General features: G+C 38.8%; 1 pseudogene; it reads left to right on the forward strand.

The window, feature by feature from the left end:
- Positions 1-2,214: 2,214 nt before the first annotated feature.
- Positions 2,215-11,945, forward strand: LOC116575902 (annotated as a pseudogene).
- Positions 11,946-17,645: the final 5,700 nt, after the last annotated feature.

Here is a 17,645-nt window from a genome sequence, read left to right on the forward strand (position 1 = left end):
GAATGCCTGTCCTTATATGGTTCACCCCTTGTCCTACATTTTCTATCCCATTTGTTGCCATTTCTACTTCAGGGACAGCAATGGTAAATAAGTTGGACCTCCTTTGCCTTTCCTCTTCAGATTCGCCCTGCCACCTGCTCTGTAATAATGAAGATGGACCTGATAAACACTTCTCCTTCACTGGCTGGCACAGTGTCAGGAGAGGGCACTGGAAAGACACCGAGGAAGTGTCTCTTCCACGTTCCAGTGTGCTCCTGTAGGCAGGGCCCTGCAGTACAGGAGGCTTCTGCAGCACACACAGTTTCTGAGCAGCAGGTAGCAAGAGCTCTCAGAGACTAGAAGCTTCATCATCCCAGGACCCTGAGATCATGACCTGAACTGAAATTGAGATGCAGATCCTTTTTTTTTTTTTTTTTTTTAAAGGTTTTATTTATTTATTTGACAGACAGAGATCACAAGTAGGCAGAAAGGCAGAGAGAGAGAGAGAGGAGGAAGCAGGCTCCCTGCCGAGCAGAGAGCCCGATGCGGGACTCGATCCCGGGACCCCGAGATCATGACCTGAGCCGAAGGCAGCGGCCTAACCCACTGAGCCACCCAGGCGCCCCCGAGATGCAGATCCTTAACCAACTGAGTCACCCAGGCACCTGGAGCACTGACTCTTGAACTCAGGATTGTGAATCTGAGCCCCAAAATGGGTGTAGTGATTATTTTTAAAAACTTTTTAATCTTTTTTTTTTTTAATTTATTATTATTTTTTTTAAAGATTTTATTTATTTATTTGTCAGAGAGAGAGCGAGCGAGAGCGAGAACAGGCAGACACAGTGGAAAGCAGAGTCAGAGGGAGAAACAGGCTCCCTGCAGGGTAAGGAGCCCGATGTGGGACTCGATCCCAGGACGCTGGGATCATGACCTGAGCCGAAGGCAGCTGCTTAACCAACTGAGCCACCCAGGCGTCCCTAAAAACTTTTTAATCTTTTAAAAAAAATCATTTGCCATTCTGTGTCTACATTTGTGATCGAGCATAAATAAAAAATTTATTTGTGAAACCCCTCCTTTATAACCTGTAATAGTATCATTTGTCCAGTAAATTTTAGGTAAATTTTTCCAATGACATCACTGGTAGATCATCTTTGCTGATGTCTGGACTCCCAAAAGTCCACACTGATTCCTAGTCTTTACTTCCAATATGATCCACAGTCAGTACACGTTTTAAATCCTCTGACTGAAAGGCAGACACATATCAGAGAAATCTAAGAGAAGAACATTATATCAGATGTTAACCCTAAAGCATCTTTCCACCTGTGAGCCACAGTCTAGTTTAAGTTCTACTTGAGCACACGCTTCACAGACTCTTAAGGTTTTTGCTGGAATTTATAATCTGCAAATGGATGGAATAAATTACTAAAACAAACCAAATTTCCTACTCATTCTGGACTGCCTACAACTAGTTAAACTTTTAGCTTTGAGCTTATAGACTTTGCTCTCTGAAAAATACACATATTTTTTGGACACTGCAATTGGGTGATAACCCAAAAACTTGGACATTTATTTTCTCTGTAAACACAATTTTAAAATTGTTTTAATAGGATATTAAATCTGACATTTCTTGTTTTCGGTTTCTTTTTTTTTATACAACAGATCTCATATATACATCATAAAACAAGGTGTTTGACTACTTCTTCATTCATTCCTTCATATGTTCAACATACAACTCCTGAGTGCTTACTAGGCCCTCTTTTAAAACCTACTGATACAGGAATATACAAAACAGACCAAAATGCCTGCTTTATTGCTGCTTATACTGCAGTGGACATCAAAGACACTTCTTCGCTCACTTCTTGATTGTCTAAGAGATGGCTAAAAATCCCTTGGGAGGTTGCTCATATGGATTTTTGCAGGGGGGCGGGGGGCATGGAGGGAAGACTGTTGTTAGTGTTATACATTTCCTTCTCCCCACGGACGAGAACAAAATTTCCCTGGTCACCTCAACCCCGCTGAAGGTTCAAAAGGACCATCTGAAGAGCTAATACACATTTTCTGGAATCTGAGAGACATAGGGGAAGCTAGCTAATCCATAGATGAACAAAGAAGTGAAAATAAGTATAGCTAAGAGCTTCCCACAGAAGAATAAGTTTGTACAACAGTAAGCTACATATCTGTTGAGAGCAGGGCTAAAGGATCTGTTTCCCAACGATCAAGCACAGACCCTGTACAATGGAGTTGCCTGATAGTCAAGTTAGTCAGCTGACCTTGACTCCCACCAAAACTTCTGGCCAAGAGCAGGTCAGTCTCAACAAGAAGATGAAGGCAACCCATGGACGCAGAAGTGCAGCGGAGGGAAGAAACTGGCCATGAGGCAGCAGCGTCCCTCATGCCAGGAACCTCACGGTAGGGACACAATCACTAAACTGAAAGAAGTACCACAGGGAAAAAAGGACAAGCCTTGGATTCCACTATGCTCAGGTGGCACCACTACCACCTTGCAGCTTTACCAGACCAGAAGAACTCTTCTACCCCTTACTTCTCCATCTATTCTAACATTAAAGGGCCCCCAAACATCAATGATTAAGTGTAGAATGTAGTGAAACCAGAAAAGACAGAAGTTAGGTCAAAGCCCCTCCCTACCTCACCTTTTCAGTCCTCTAAGACCGAGGCAGACCTAAACTGGGGGAGAAGAGATTTTTAAATAATGAGATTTTGGATTTTGATACTTGCCTGTGATGTACTTTTAATTATTTATTGAGACAGAAAAACCCTGGGACCTTACTAAGTTTCTACCCCAAGGGCTAGAAATAACTAATCCAAAGAACAAGTGCAAAATGAAGGGCTTTCTGCCTCACTCTATTCAGTTCATTTAATAAGTTTAGTTTCATTTAAGTTTAGCTTTTTATAAGTTAGAAATTCACAGTTAGGAAAACTTCTGAATTAGATTTACTGGGAAAACAGGGTAACACAGCTATGGATTCTTTGATATGAAAAGTAAAGTGAAATGCTGCCTCCTTGACCAGTTTCTAATTATCTATGGCAACAGAAGATTAGAGGTTCACAGAAAAATAATAATTTTTGCTACACTATTCAGCATCTTCCCCAAGTTTTCCCAAATACCTCTAATTCCTTCTAGTGTCTAATCTCAGAACAGGGAGATTGCGACCTGTGAATTACAGAGCTCCTAGCTGAATAATTTTTTTGTCCTAAAGCTAATTCTGAGTATGAAACCTATAAAAAGTTCAACTGTGATCAAATAAAGTTTCAACCACCTTTGCCAGAGGATACAAAGTTCCTCCAGAATAAGAGATAAATGAGTCAAAGATGAAAGATAGTAGCTGTTTTCGTATCAGTTTGCTCTGGTAGCATGGATCCAGCAATACTGAAGACATGTCCTCATATCCTCAACTTACCACAGAAACAATCTTTCTGAACACATAATGGACAACTGTGAAGCCTAAAAACAGAGAAAGGACACATGTAAGTTCTACCTCTAAAGAAAATAAACTAATAACTCTAAAGATTATAGCCTTGGTCCCCTTAACTTTGATACCTGAAAAGACCAAACTCATCAAGCATTTCATTTATAAAATACTAAAAGATCACAAGGTGCTGGTGAATAGTCAGCAGGACTTTGGGAAGGATAAATCAGTCAGACCTATGTGGTATCAGCCCATGACAGACTGCCAGGCATTACTGATGGAATGAGAAGAGAAAAAGACTTTAATGCTGGTTTTAAAAGACATACTCATATATAAAGTTGGGAAATATTTTCAAAGTACATCACTATATGAACTCTCAACTTATTAGAAGGCAGAACAGACGGGAATTTCATTCTCTACTTTTCTTTCCTGGAGAAAGGACAAGAGGGATGGTTAAGCTTTAATATATGGGAAAAACAGCAACAAAAAACCCTTTACCAAATTTTTTGTAAATTGGGAGCTTGTCATTGATTCTGCAGGTGGAGAAAACACACTTTCTCTACTTTGTTTCCATCCCCCACCCACCAGCATCTCTCCACTCTGAATTCATAAATCTGTAATATTAAAAGTCTATAATACCTGTAGCCATCTATAAATGGCTTTGCAGATGAATTTCTTTATCAAAAGCTAAGGGATTTTGCTACTCCTCAAAAAATGAAAGAGGTTCAAGGGATGCAGAAAAAGTAAGCTAGCTGGGTACAGTCAAGATAGGCTCAACAAAAATAAAGGAATTCATGGGATCTGATTTTTTTTCATACCAAGGAAATGGAAAGAAGTTCATTCCATGTAGATAGACTCACAAGAAGACAGGAATTGAGTGCAGGATTCCGTTGACTTTAAGATAGTTTTGACCTGAAATCAAAGGGTATACTCCCACAGGAACCAAAGAAGCCTTAAGGAGTTACTCAAATTATGAGAAACATAAAATCTCAGAACTTTCCACAAATGTTGCCTCAACTGAAACACTGCTTTGCTGTGATAACATAACAAGCTCAACCTTTTCCATTAGTGGAAGTCATTCTTTTTCAAAGTCCCTTTCATTAATTGGGAAAGAGGAAATATGGCTTCAGATGTTCCTTGCTCTAACTGTTCTACCAACAACTCATGACAGCTTTTTACCACTCTTGTTACCATTAGTTACAGGTCATACACCCATTCCTGATGACTTTGATCATCCCTACCCAATCCCATTCTTATTCTGACTGACTTAACACCTAGTTCTCTGGCTACAAAATTCCTTGATTCCAATGCTTCCACTAACACTTCACTTCGGTTATAAGACGGCACAGACACACTTCGGATTTTATTTGTAAAATGGCTCCAAACTCATAAAATCTGGGTTTCCTCTATACATTTTCATTCCCTCACTTGTATTGAACTTTTTTAAAGAGAGACTGAGAGCAGTGTGGAAGCAGGGCGGGGGGCGGGGAGTACAGAGGGAGAGGGAGAGAGAATCTTAAGCAGGCTCCATGCCCAGCACAGAGCTCCATGTGTGGCTCCATCTCACGACCCTGAGATCATGACCTGAACCAAAATCAAGAGTCAGACGCCCAACTGGCTAAGCCACTCAGGCATCCCTGAACTCTCTTAACCTTCATTATGATCCCAGAACTTTGGATTATAGAGAAAACAAAACTAACTTTAAATATAAACTTTCATATTTACAGGCCATATGACTTTACAAGAATTATTCCATAAACCTCAGGCTATTTCTTGGTATAGCAACACACTGGCATTGCCTGATACAACTCAACTCACATTCAACTCACCATTAAAAAATCCATCACAATATACAAAATGATAAAAATTGGCTATAACATTGTAAGCTAAAAATAAGAAGACCACATGACATTTCCAAGGGGAATTTCCACTAGCTGCATTGTCAGTCAAAATGGATTAAGAAACATTCTTGAACTATAAATCACATTTTCCACAATCTAAATAAAATATCATAAAAATGCCAAAAAAGGGAGGAAAAGGCTTTGCCTCTCTCTCATTATGTGTCTCTAACTCTGAGATACAAGGAATATAATAACAAGCAAAACAAATGACTATATTTCAACTATATCAGCCAAAGCTGGAATAAAAAATAGCCATGTTTTTTATTCTTCTATTTATTATTTCTTTTCTTTTTATATCTATTCAAGGACTACCATCTCTAGTGCTCAGTGCAGTAGAAAGCAAACAGGGTAACAGGAGATATATTATATCCAATCATTTTTAGTTGCCTATGTATGTTTAAATAAAAACCCTACTGGAGATACAATTTTTCATCCCACATTATACCAGGAAAAAAAATTTCATCTTATGCCCTGGTAAATCATAGAACCCAACTGTTAAACCTAGATCTAACACCAGTGCCTACTTATGATTTCTCTCTCTGTCAAATAAATAAAATAAAATCTTTAAAAAAAAATAGTTAACTGTACATACCAACCTTCCCATTATAAAATAAAAAGTTTAATCTATTTTTTAAAGATTATATTCCTATTTGTCACCAATGAGTAACTGGAATTTCAAATTAATAAAAATACCAATGACCATATCACACAAGAAATGAAATACTTAGGAATAAATCTAACAACATAGTAATTGGTTCTGTGTATTGAAAATTATAAATCATCATTAAAAATCAACAAAGATCTAAATAAATGGACAGATATACCACAGGAAAGGACTAGAAGACTCAATTTTTAGAAAAGGTTTATTTTTTTATTTTGGAGAGAGCATGCACAAGCTGGAGGGGGAAAGGGAGAGGGAGAGAGAAACCCAAGCAGACTCCACTCCCACCATGGAGCCCAATGCAGGGCCTGATCTCGCAACCCCAAAGTCATTACGTGAGCCAAAATCAAGAGATACTCAACTGACTGTGCCACCCAGGTGCCCCTAGAAGATTCAATATTGTTAAGATACCAATTCTCTCCAATTTGATCTGTAGGTACAGTGCAATCCTAGTAGACAACCTAGCAAGCTATGTGATAGATACTAACATGCTTCTTCTAAAAGTTGTATGGAAAAGCAAAGGAACTAGAATTGCCAAAACAATTCTGAAAAGATGAGCAAAGTTGGAGGAGTCAAAATCATAATGAAACAAGTCAGTGTGGTGTTGGAAAAAAGAATATATTTATTATGATAAACTGATAGATGTTGGAGACATGAAGTCCAGTTTCCTCACCTTCCCAGACATATGAGGAAAGCCAAGAGAAACTCTTCATTGCCCTACCAGTCTCTGTGGTCACATGAGCGAGCCCTGGAGAGACCAGCAGAGCAATCCAGTAGAGACCAGGCAAAATTGCCCACCCACAGAATTTTGAACTAATAAATGATTGTGTTTTAATTTTGGAAGGTGGTATCTGTACATAGCAATAAATAACTGATATGCCACAGTAACTCCAATGCCAACTGGCAGTAGCACAATTATGCTGGAGGGAAAGCCAAAACGAAAAGAAATCGTGGCAATCTTAGCAAACTGCTTAAATATTTTACTTTTGCTTGTTGTGATAAGCACTGGATGTTGTATGTAAATGATGAATCACTGAATTGTACTCCAGAAACCAATACTGCTGTATGTTAACTAAATAAAATTTAAATTAAAAAAAAAATTTTTAATAAATAAATACATATTTTACTTTTGCAAATTTTATGAAAGTATACAATCATGTGATCATGTGAACACATTGTCCAGAACCTTGGAAGGGGCATGGGTAAGTGCAAACCCTTGGAAGTGACATGGGTAAGTGGAAACATAAGCATCATTCAAGGTAAATCCATCTCTGGTAAGCATGATGCTTAATTCTGAAATACTAACATCCTCTTTAGTGCCATAGAGAATAAAGGAATGCCTGGTATAACCTCACTATATAGCATTGTTCTAGATGTCTTGCTCATAGAATAACAGTATTTAATGTTTATTATGTGTCATACACTAAACTAACCATTTAATTAAGATTATTTAATTCAGCCATCACAATAACCTCATAAGGTAGGGACTATACCAACACTCTTCAGATACAGAAACCGAAGCTCACAGTGGTTGTTAACTGCCCAGAGTTACATGGTTATTAAATGTCAGGTTTGTATAAAGTCTGCGCTCTCAGTACCTAAGCTCTGTAATACAAGAAAGATTTAAAAAATAAAATTAAATGGAAGGAGAATATTTTATTTTTAGTTTTTATATATTTTTCCTATGACTGGCAGGGGATTTTCTAATATGTTTTCTAGATATGAAGAAAAACCATTTATGCTTATATTCATTTTAGAGATAACCACCTTACTGATCTCTCCCATAATCTTAAATTGATGCTCTAGGGTTATACCAGTAGATAAACATATCATCTGGAAACAGAGATCAGTGCATGCATTCAATTCTATAAAAACAAATGGAAAATATATTAGAAATATTATAACTAATAGAGTTCATCGAAGTGAATACACGATACAAATTTTTTAACATAGTTTTCCTTAAAGTCAATAAAAAACAGTGAGAAAACATAACAGGGACATGTAACACTTAGAATAGAAATTAAATATATTGCACCTAGGAATAATAGTGAAACATGCAAATTCTGCTTGAAAATCTTTCAAATATTTAACCAGCCACATTTTTTAAAAGTATGAATAAATAGGGGCACCTGGGTGGCTCAGTGGGTTAAAGCCGCTGCCTTCGGTTCAGGCCATGATCTCAGGGTCCTGGGATCAAGCCCTGCATCGGGCTCTCTGCTCAGTGGGGAGCCTGCTTCCCTTCCCTCTCTCTGCCTGCCTCTCTGCCTACTTGTGATCTCTGTCTGTCAAATAAATAAATAAAATCTTTAAAAAAAAAAAAACTAAGAATAAACTTACATAATAATTTCTTATATGTGAAGTCTGAATACTACAGAGTTCCCAGTTTTTTCCAAATGTTTGTATTAGTTTGACTCTAACACAATAAAAGCCTCAAAGTTGTTCCTTTATCAGTTTTTCTATTTGAAATTTTTAGAGGTGATACATTCACAGGGTTCAACAAATCGAAGATATCACATGATGGATCAAAAAAACTATATATAAAAGCTAAAACCATTAATAAAACTCTTAAAAGAAATCATGGGGAAAAACTTTCATTATACTGAATTTGGTAATAATTTCTCGAATATGACAGCAAAAGCACAGGCAACATAAGTAAAAATAAATTGGACTACTTCAAAATTAAAAACTGTGCACCAAAACACAATACAGTAAAAAGGCAACCTATGATATGGGAGCAATATTTGCAAATCATATATCTGATGAAGGATTAAGCTTCAGAACACATAAAGAGCTCCTACAACTCAATCACAACAACAAAAAGCCTGACTGAAAAATGGCAAAGGACTTGAATAAACATTTCTCCAAAGAAGATATGTAAATGGCTAACATGCACATGAAAAGATGTCCAACATTACTAATCACTGGATAAATGCAAACAAAAACCCCAAGTAGATCCATCTCGCACTCATTATGGTGGTTACTGTCAGAAAAAGAAGAAGACAGCAAGTGCTGATAAGGGCATGGAGATATTACAAACCCTGTGTACAGTCAGTACATAAAATGGCACAACCATTACGAAAAATAGTATGGTGTTTCATCAAAAAATTCAAAGTAGAATCACCATATGATTCAGCTATTTCATTTCTGCATATTTGCCCCAAAGCACTGAAAATAACATCTTGAGGGGCGCCTGGGTGGCTCAGTGGGTTGAGCCTCTGCCTTTGGCTCAGGTCATGATCTCAGGGTCCTAGGATCGAGCCCCGCATCAGGCTCTCTGCTCAGAGAGGAGCCTGCTTCCCTCTCTTTCTCTGCCTGCCTCTCTGCCTACTTGTGATCTCTCTCTGTCAAATAAATAAATAAAATCTTTAAAAAAAAAAAAAAAAGGAAAAGGAAAATAACACCTTGAAAAGATATTCATATACACACATATTCAAAGCAGCATTATTCACAATAGTCAAGAAGTAGACACAACCCAAGAATCCACTGATGGATGGACAAAATCTAGTACATGCATACAATAGAATATTATTCAGCTTTTAAAAAGAAAAGTATGATATATTCTTCAACTTAAATGAACCTGGAGGACATTGTTCTAAATGCAAAAGTCAGTTATGAAAGACAGTGCATGATTCCTCTTACATAAGGTATGCAGAGTACTCAAATTCACAGAAACAGAACGTGGAGTAGTGGTTGCTGGGTCTGGGAGGAGTGGAAAATGAGTTTAAGATTATGATTTCATTTATGAAAGCATCTTTGAAATGACAGAACTATAGAGGTGGTGTACAGATTGGCAGTTGTCAAATGCTGGGTGAAGGAGGGAGATACTGGTGGCTATAAAAGGATAACATAAGCCATTTCTTGGATGAAACTATTTTGCATCTTCACTGTAGGTGATGATTACACAAATCTACACAAGTAATACAACTGCACAGAACTAATTACACATATACACAGAAACACAAACATGAGAGTGTATAAACCTGGTGAAACTTGAATAAGGTCAATAGATTATATTAGTATCAATTTCTTGATTATGATATCATACTACAGATAAGTAATATGTATGATTCCTGGACCAGCGGCATTACCTGGAACTTGTTAAAAATAAAACTTGGGGGGCACCTGGGTGGCTCAGTGGGTTAAGCTTCTGCCTTCGGCTCAGGTCATGATCTCAGGGTCCTGGGATCGAGCCCCACATCAGGCTCTCTGCTCAGAGGGAAGCCTGCTTCCCCCTCTCTCTGTATGCCTCTCTGCCTACTTGTGATCTCTCTCTCTGTCAAATAAATAAAGTCTTTAAAAAATAAAATAAAACTTGGGGGACACCTGGGTGGCTCAGTCGGTTAAGCATCTGCCTTCTGCCCAGGTCATGATTGCAGGGTCTGGGATCGAGCCCTGCATCGGACCCCTTGCTAGGCAAGGAGCCTACTCCTCCCTCAGTCTGCTACTGCCCCTGCTTGGCTTCTGTCTTTCTCTTTCCCTCTCTCTCTCAAGCTGACAAATAATTAAATCTCTTTTTAAAAAGGAAAAGGGGCACCTGGGTGGCTCAGTGGGTTAAAGCCTCTGCCTTTGGCTCAGGTCATGATCTCAGGGTCCTCGGATTGAGCCCCGCATTGGGCTCTCTGCTCAGCAGAGAGCCTGCTTCCTCCTCTCTCTCTGCCTGCTTCTCTGCCTACTTGTGATCTCTGCCTGTCAAATAAATAAAATCTTTAAAAAAATAAAAAAATTATTTAAAAAAAAAATAAAAATAAATAAAAATAAAAAAGGAAAAGAAATAAAAACATGGGCTGGACTCTGGACCTACTGAATTAAACCCCATACAGACCAGACAGAATTACCACTCAGAGATCAAGGTTTCCAAGCTGGAAGCAGTAATTGATTCAGGGCTGTTAAACTTGGGGGAGAGATGGGGCACCTGGGTGGCTCAGTGTCCAACTCTTGATTTCAGCTCAGGTCATGATCTCAGTGTTGTGGGATCAAGCTTCACATCAGGGTCCATTGCTGGTTAAGATTCTCTCTCTCTCCCTCTGCCCTCCCCCCAAAAAAAACCTTGGGGAAGAGATGACTGTGACTCATGAAAAAGAATAACAGTGCTATGAGACTATATAGGAAATCCTACGTAGGAACCCGCAAAAGTACTAAAGGTTTTTGGAGACAGTGGAACTGCAGATCAGCTTGAAGAAGTATGACACTCACAAGGACAAACATTTCTTGGGCACCATCAGGCTTAAGTTCACTCCCCTCCCTAAGTTCTCCACGTGTGTCTTAGGAAACCAGAAGCCCTGTGAGGACACCAAGGCTGTATCCACAAGAATATCCCCCACATGGACATTGAGGTGCTGAAAGAACTCAATAAGAATAGAAGTTGGTCAAGAAGTATGATGCATTTTTGGTCTTAGAATTTTTTTTTTAATTTTATTTATTTATTTGACACAGAGAGAGAGATCACAAGTAGGCAGAGAGGCAGGCACAGAGAGAGGAGGAAGCAGGCTCCCTGCCGAGCAGAGAGCCCGATGTGGGGCTCGATCCCAGGACCCTGAGATCATGACCCGAGCCGAAGGCAGAGGCTTAACCCACTGAGCCACCCAGGCGCCCTGGTCTTAGAATTTTTGATCAAACAAATCCCACAAATCCCAGGCCAGGCCCAGGCCTGAAGAAGGCTAGCAAGCTCTCTTCCTTGCTGACCCATAATGAGAACATGATGGCCAAAGTCAATAAAGTGAATATCATGATCAAGTTCCAGATGAAGAAGGTGCTGTGTCTGGCAATGGTCCCTCAGCCACATGAAGATAGACGATGAACTTGTATACAATGTCCACTGAGCTCTCTATTTCCTTGTGTCACTATTGAAGAAGAACTGGCAGAACCTCTGTGCATTACACATCAAGAAAGAGCACCCTGGGCAAGCCCCAACACCCATACATACTGAGGCACAGCTTACAAAACAAAACAAACAAAAAAAAGACAAATAATGTGTAGAAAAATTATACAGCAGTAAGGATGGACTCCATTTGTTGGCTCACTCAACACTATCTCCATTCTGACCTACTCAGGAATGTCCCTTTGACACTGGCCAATAAGATATAAATGGGAATCTGCTGTAGTGTTCCTAGGAAAGCCTTTTTTCTTTTTTTTAATTTAAAGATTTTATTTTTAAGTAATGTCTACACCCAATATGGGCTCAAACTAACAACTCTGAGATCATGAGATGCGTGGTCTACCAACTGAGCCAGCCAGATGCCCCTATAAAACATGTTTTCTTTTCCATTATTTCTTTCTTTTCTTTTTTTTTTTTTTTGAGAGAAAGTGAGTGAACATAGGGGTGGGGAGGGCAGAGAAGAGAAAGAGAAATAGAGAGAATGACAAGCAGTTTCAACCCCTAGCACAGAGCCCAGGACTCCAGCCCACAACCTGGAGATGACGATCTGAGCCAAAATCCAGAGTCAGATACTTAACCAACTGAGCCACCCAGGCACCCCACATGTTTTCTTCTTTTCTCTCTCTCTTTTTTAAAAGATTTTATTTATTTGCTTATTTGAGAGAGAGAGAGAGAGAGAGAGAGCACACACGAGTGCAAGACTAGGGGAGGAGCAGAGGGAGAGGGATAAGCAGACTCCATACTGCGGTATAAAACCCTTAGATCAGGACCTGAGCCAAAATCAAGAGTCAGATGCCGGGCACCTGGGTGGCTCAGTGGGTTAAGCCGCTGCCTTCGGCTCAGGTCATGACCCCAGGGGTCCTGGGATCGAGTCCCGAGTAGGGCTCTCTGCTTGGCAGGGAGCCTGCTTCCTCCTCTCTCTCTGCCTGCCTCTATGCCTACTTGTGATCTCTCTCTGTCAAATAAATAAAATCTTAAAAAAAAAAAAAAGAGTCAGATGCCTAAGGGACTGAGCCCATCACCCCACCCCCATGTTTTCTTGATCCAGATGTTGCCCCTTCCTTTTTTAGATCCACATCTAGGGAAAACTATCCTAAGGGAACAATCAGATAAATGTATACACATTTAGTTCATGATGCTCACCATTGTGTATTTATTGGAAATAATGTTCAGTGATAAGAGAATAAATAAAAAGTAATAGGAATTCCTGTTTTCTTTTTTTTTTTAAAGATTTTATTTATTTATTTGACAGAGAGAAATCACAAGTAGATGGAGAGGCAGGCAGAGAGAGAGAGAGGGAAGCAGGCTCCCTGCTGAACAGAGATCCCGATGAGGGACTCGATCCCAGGACCCTGAGATCATGACCTGAGCCGAAGGCAGCGACTTAAACCACTGAGCCACCCAGGCGCCCCAGGAATTCCTGTTTTCATAGGATGGAATTTTTGTGGCCATTATGGGTAATGACTATTAAGAATTCTGATGACATGGAAATACTTAAAATAGTAGGCGAAAAATCAAAGTGAAAAGCTATATACATTTTTCATAAACAATTTTATACATGCATATTCACATATATACACCCTCGAAATTTTAATTTAACTTGAAAATAAGTATATATTATGACTCTTTTGAGGTAGGAATAATGATTACTCCTTAAGCATTATTTAAATGACTAAGAGGTTCAGTTCTTCTCTCTTACATAAAGCACACTGATGATTTCTGATGCATAGCCAGGACTGAGAATCTCCAATACACTCTTGTAGGGGGGTGTGTGTGTGTGTGTGTGTGTGTGTAAGATTTTTTTTAAATATAAGAACACTCCAAATATTAAGACAACTATAACTGGGTATAAATGCCCCATTACAAGGCATTTTATATTTTTATGTACTTTTATAATTTTCTACCCTGTAATCATTATTATTTTTAATATAAATTTTTTTATTTTGAAATGTTTTTAGTACAAAAAATGTTTTTAAATGTTTAAAAGGGAAGAAAATAATCCAAGTCCAAGCTAGACCTACACAGAGCTGGAGAAGCAGCTCAAACAACAAAACAAACTACCTGAGGGATCTTGAACACCTGCCTTCCAACGGTGACACTGCCTGTTTACCAAGTTCCACTTACAGATGAACATCTGCATGCCTGTTTGCTTACTCCTCCATTGGTCCCAACAGTGATATTAGGTTAATTTCCTGCGCCTTTCCAAAGACTACAAGGGTATGTGTACACACACATATTAAGTTTCTTCTATTCACACGTAACTTTTTCCCATTATGAAATAAATTCTTTCGCTGTCCCATGTTTTTGCCTTTGGGAGCCTCTATTTTAAGATTCACAGAAAGCAGGAAACAAAAAATACATTGGGAAAGAGGAGTTAGCTTTTCAAGGAATGGTAAAATGATCTATGTTCTTTCCATGCACCACCTCTCAGCTCCATTTCCATTTAGAAGATAAAATATAGCAGGAGAAACCGGACCCTTGACATTTTGCCAGCTGTTTTTCAAACAGTTTGTGATTCTCAACTTCAAATTAAATGTTTTTATTTTAGAATAAGAATTTAAAACCATTCAAATCCTCATTAGCTTCCACTGCAGAGTTGGTGATAATGATTAATCATGGTATCAACAGCTGTCACTCCCAAGGAAAAACTCCATCCATACCCAATTCATTTAATGACCACAGGAGTATGCCCTTTGTTTTCCTTAACTACCCTACCTGAGAGTCTCACCATTTATTCCAAAGACTCGAATCCCAGAGGAGTGAAGTTCATATTGTACTTTTTGCCATTGACAGAATCAGAATATATATTGGATAGAATACATAATTTCTAAAATGAGCTTTGTGGATGAATTTATTAAAACACTGAGTTATGAGATGACTTGTGGGAAATCAAGGTAAGTCCATCATTACTGAACACAGAGCACAAACCAGAATTTCAAAAGGGAGGAAGAGATGATAAGAAACTACTATGCATGCCGAACAGACTTTGGATTCTATGCTGATTTATATAGCTCTCTAGAGCCACATAATTCAACTGGCTGTTTACTGGACTCTTCTGTTCTCTCTGGAAAGATGACTCTGAGTTTGGAATGCCTATATGGCCAAAACTATCTAGGCTTCTGAGGAAGGGTAAATTCAATTTGTTTAACAGACATATTACTTTAAGAAATAAGTACAATTTTCCAAACTTTCAAGTCAGATACATAATCGATGTCACGTGAAGTCCAAACAGTTGCTGCTGTTTCCACAGCACAAGTCATGGGGACCACCACGACTGTCTGAAGGCCATTTTTCAGAACTATCTCAGAAGACCAGCTACCCAACACTTGGCTGAGGTTTCTGATCTGACAAGTCTTAACATTTACCAAGGGGGTTTGGAGTCCATCACCAGACAATCTTTCAGTGAGCTAAACTCAGTATGTGACCCACTCCTGATACGCTTGTTCTCTGCCTAGGAAGCGTCTCCGGTAAACTCTGCATCCTCTACTGCTCAGAGCTTCCTCCTTGCTGATCCCATTCCCACTGCCATCCTTTCTCCCAAAACTTTCACCTGTGCCCACAGAAACCTCCATGCCATGGGAATTTTTTTTTTTACATTATCAGCAGTTAATATTCCTCGTGGACATTTCTTTTCTTGAACCCTTCATCCTTCTCTTGAATGCTTCACAAATCAGTGTTTCTCATACTGCAGTAACCCCCAAATTGTGTGTCAAATCAGTGTTCTCCTTACTCTTCAATGCTATTTGAAGATACTCTTTCCTTTTTTTTCTTTAAGATTATTTATTTATTTATTTATTTGACAGAGAGAGAGAGAGAGAGATCACAAGTAGGCAGAGAGGCAGGCACAGAGAGAGGGGGAAGTAGGCTCCCCACTGAGCAGAGAGCCTGACACAGGGCTCAACCCCAGGACCCTGAGATCATGACCCAAGCCGAAGGCAGAGGCCCAACCAACTGAGCCACCCAGGTGCCCCGAAGACATTCTTTCTTCTCCTTAAGGTAACACACCCTACTTTTCCTGTATGTGATCAAGAAATACTGGTATGTGTTCATGATAAAAGGTATACTACAAAGTTCAGGAGAAGGGTGTAGCCTTCTTTTGAACATATTTACCATTTTTTATCATTCTATTAAGTTGTAAATTATATATTGTTTCTATATTTTTTTTAAGATTTTTATTTATTCATTTGAGAGAGAGAGAGAGTGAGAGAGTGAGGGCAAGAGAGAGGGCAAGAACACGAGCAGGGTGAGAAGCAGACTCTCTTTCTGTATTTTTTAATAGTTACACTAGACATTAAAAATGCATTTAATCCATCCTTCATTCACCAAAGTCCGAAAATCAATAACTTTAACTCCCAGGACAATGCAAAGACCTGAGAATCCTTTACTACACACACCCTTATTCCAATTTACATGTTCAATGTTGTCATGTATTTTATTTCTCTAGCTATCTAAATCCTGAACACCACAAAAGTTTTATTGTCGTTTTATACAGCGTTCATTTAAACAGACCACTTTTGTTGCTCTTCATTTCCTTCTATACCTCTGACATACATCCAGGGTCTTTTTCCTTCAATCTCAGGAATATCTATTAGAATTCCTTTTTATGTGATTAGTCAGTTTCTGTTTATCTAAACATTTCTATGTATATTTTTTCTTATAGCCAAAGGATTCTTTCACTTTGTAGAGACTTCTAGGTTGGCTGTCATATTTTTCATCACCTTGTGGATATCAATCATCTGTTTTCTGCTTCCCATTGCTCCTTTTGAGATCTGTAAACCTAGCTCCTTTAGGTAATCTGATTCTTTTCTCTAGCTGCTTTAGAAGATTTTCTATTTGATTTCTTTTATACAAATACTTAAAAAGATAATACCTGAGATTTTCTGTAACTATAAAAAACATCAGTATACAGAAATCCAGTGAATCCCATGCTGGATAACAAAAAAAGAAATATACATGTAGACATTTTATAAAGAAATTGCAAAGTGCCACTTTTAAATTTTATTTATTTGAGAGAAAGAGAGAGAGCACAGTAGGGAGGGGCAGAGGGAGAGAGAGTGAGAGCCTTAAGCAGACTCCATGCTGAGGGCGTAGCCTGACAGGGCTTGATCTTAGACCCTGAGATCACGACCGGAGCCAAAACCAAGGGTAGGACTCTTAATCGACTGTGCCATCCGGCATTTTCTCCATTTTACACTTATGATAGAACTCCCAGTCAGAGCTCTAAACTTAGCTTTTGATATATAAAGGATGTGTTTCTTTAGAAATCTCTTCACACAGTTAATAAATTCTGGCCATCATACTAGTATTTAACCAAAGACTCCAAAAAAAGTCAGTTGTGAAACTTCAAGCTCCTTGACTCCTTTGTTCTAGATAGACTCTGACTTGAGCCTGAACGGAACAACTTTTGGGCAACAAGATTTACAAACAGATGAGAATACATCCCAAAATACTTCAAATGTAGAGAGCCCAAAAATTTAATAACTGTCAATAAGATGTGAAAAACAAAATAAAATAAATGATAAAATAAACCTATTTATCTAAGCCCATGTCGCTCATGGGTACCCATCCAAGTGAGCAGTACAAGAAGAGGATAAAGCAGCCAGTTTAAAGTAGTCTATTCTCTTCTGATTTAAAATATTCTCTGCTGGGGCACCTGGGTGGTACAGTCAGTTAAGCATCCAACTCTTGATTTTGGCTCAGGTCTGATCTCAGGGTCATGGGATCAAGCCCCACACTGAGCTCTGCACTCAGCACAGAGGTGCTTGAGTTTCTCTCTCCCTCTCCCTCCAACCCTACTGTCA

The sequence above is a fragment of the Mustela erminea genome, chromosome 17 (genome assembly GCF_009829155.1).
Source record: "Mustela erminea isolate mMusErm1 chromosome 17, mMusErm1.Pri, whole genome shotgun sequence".
Classification (NCBI taxonomy): Eukaryota; Metazoa; Chordata; class Mammalia; order Carnivora; family Mustelidae; genus Mustela; species Mustela erminea.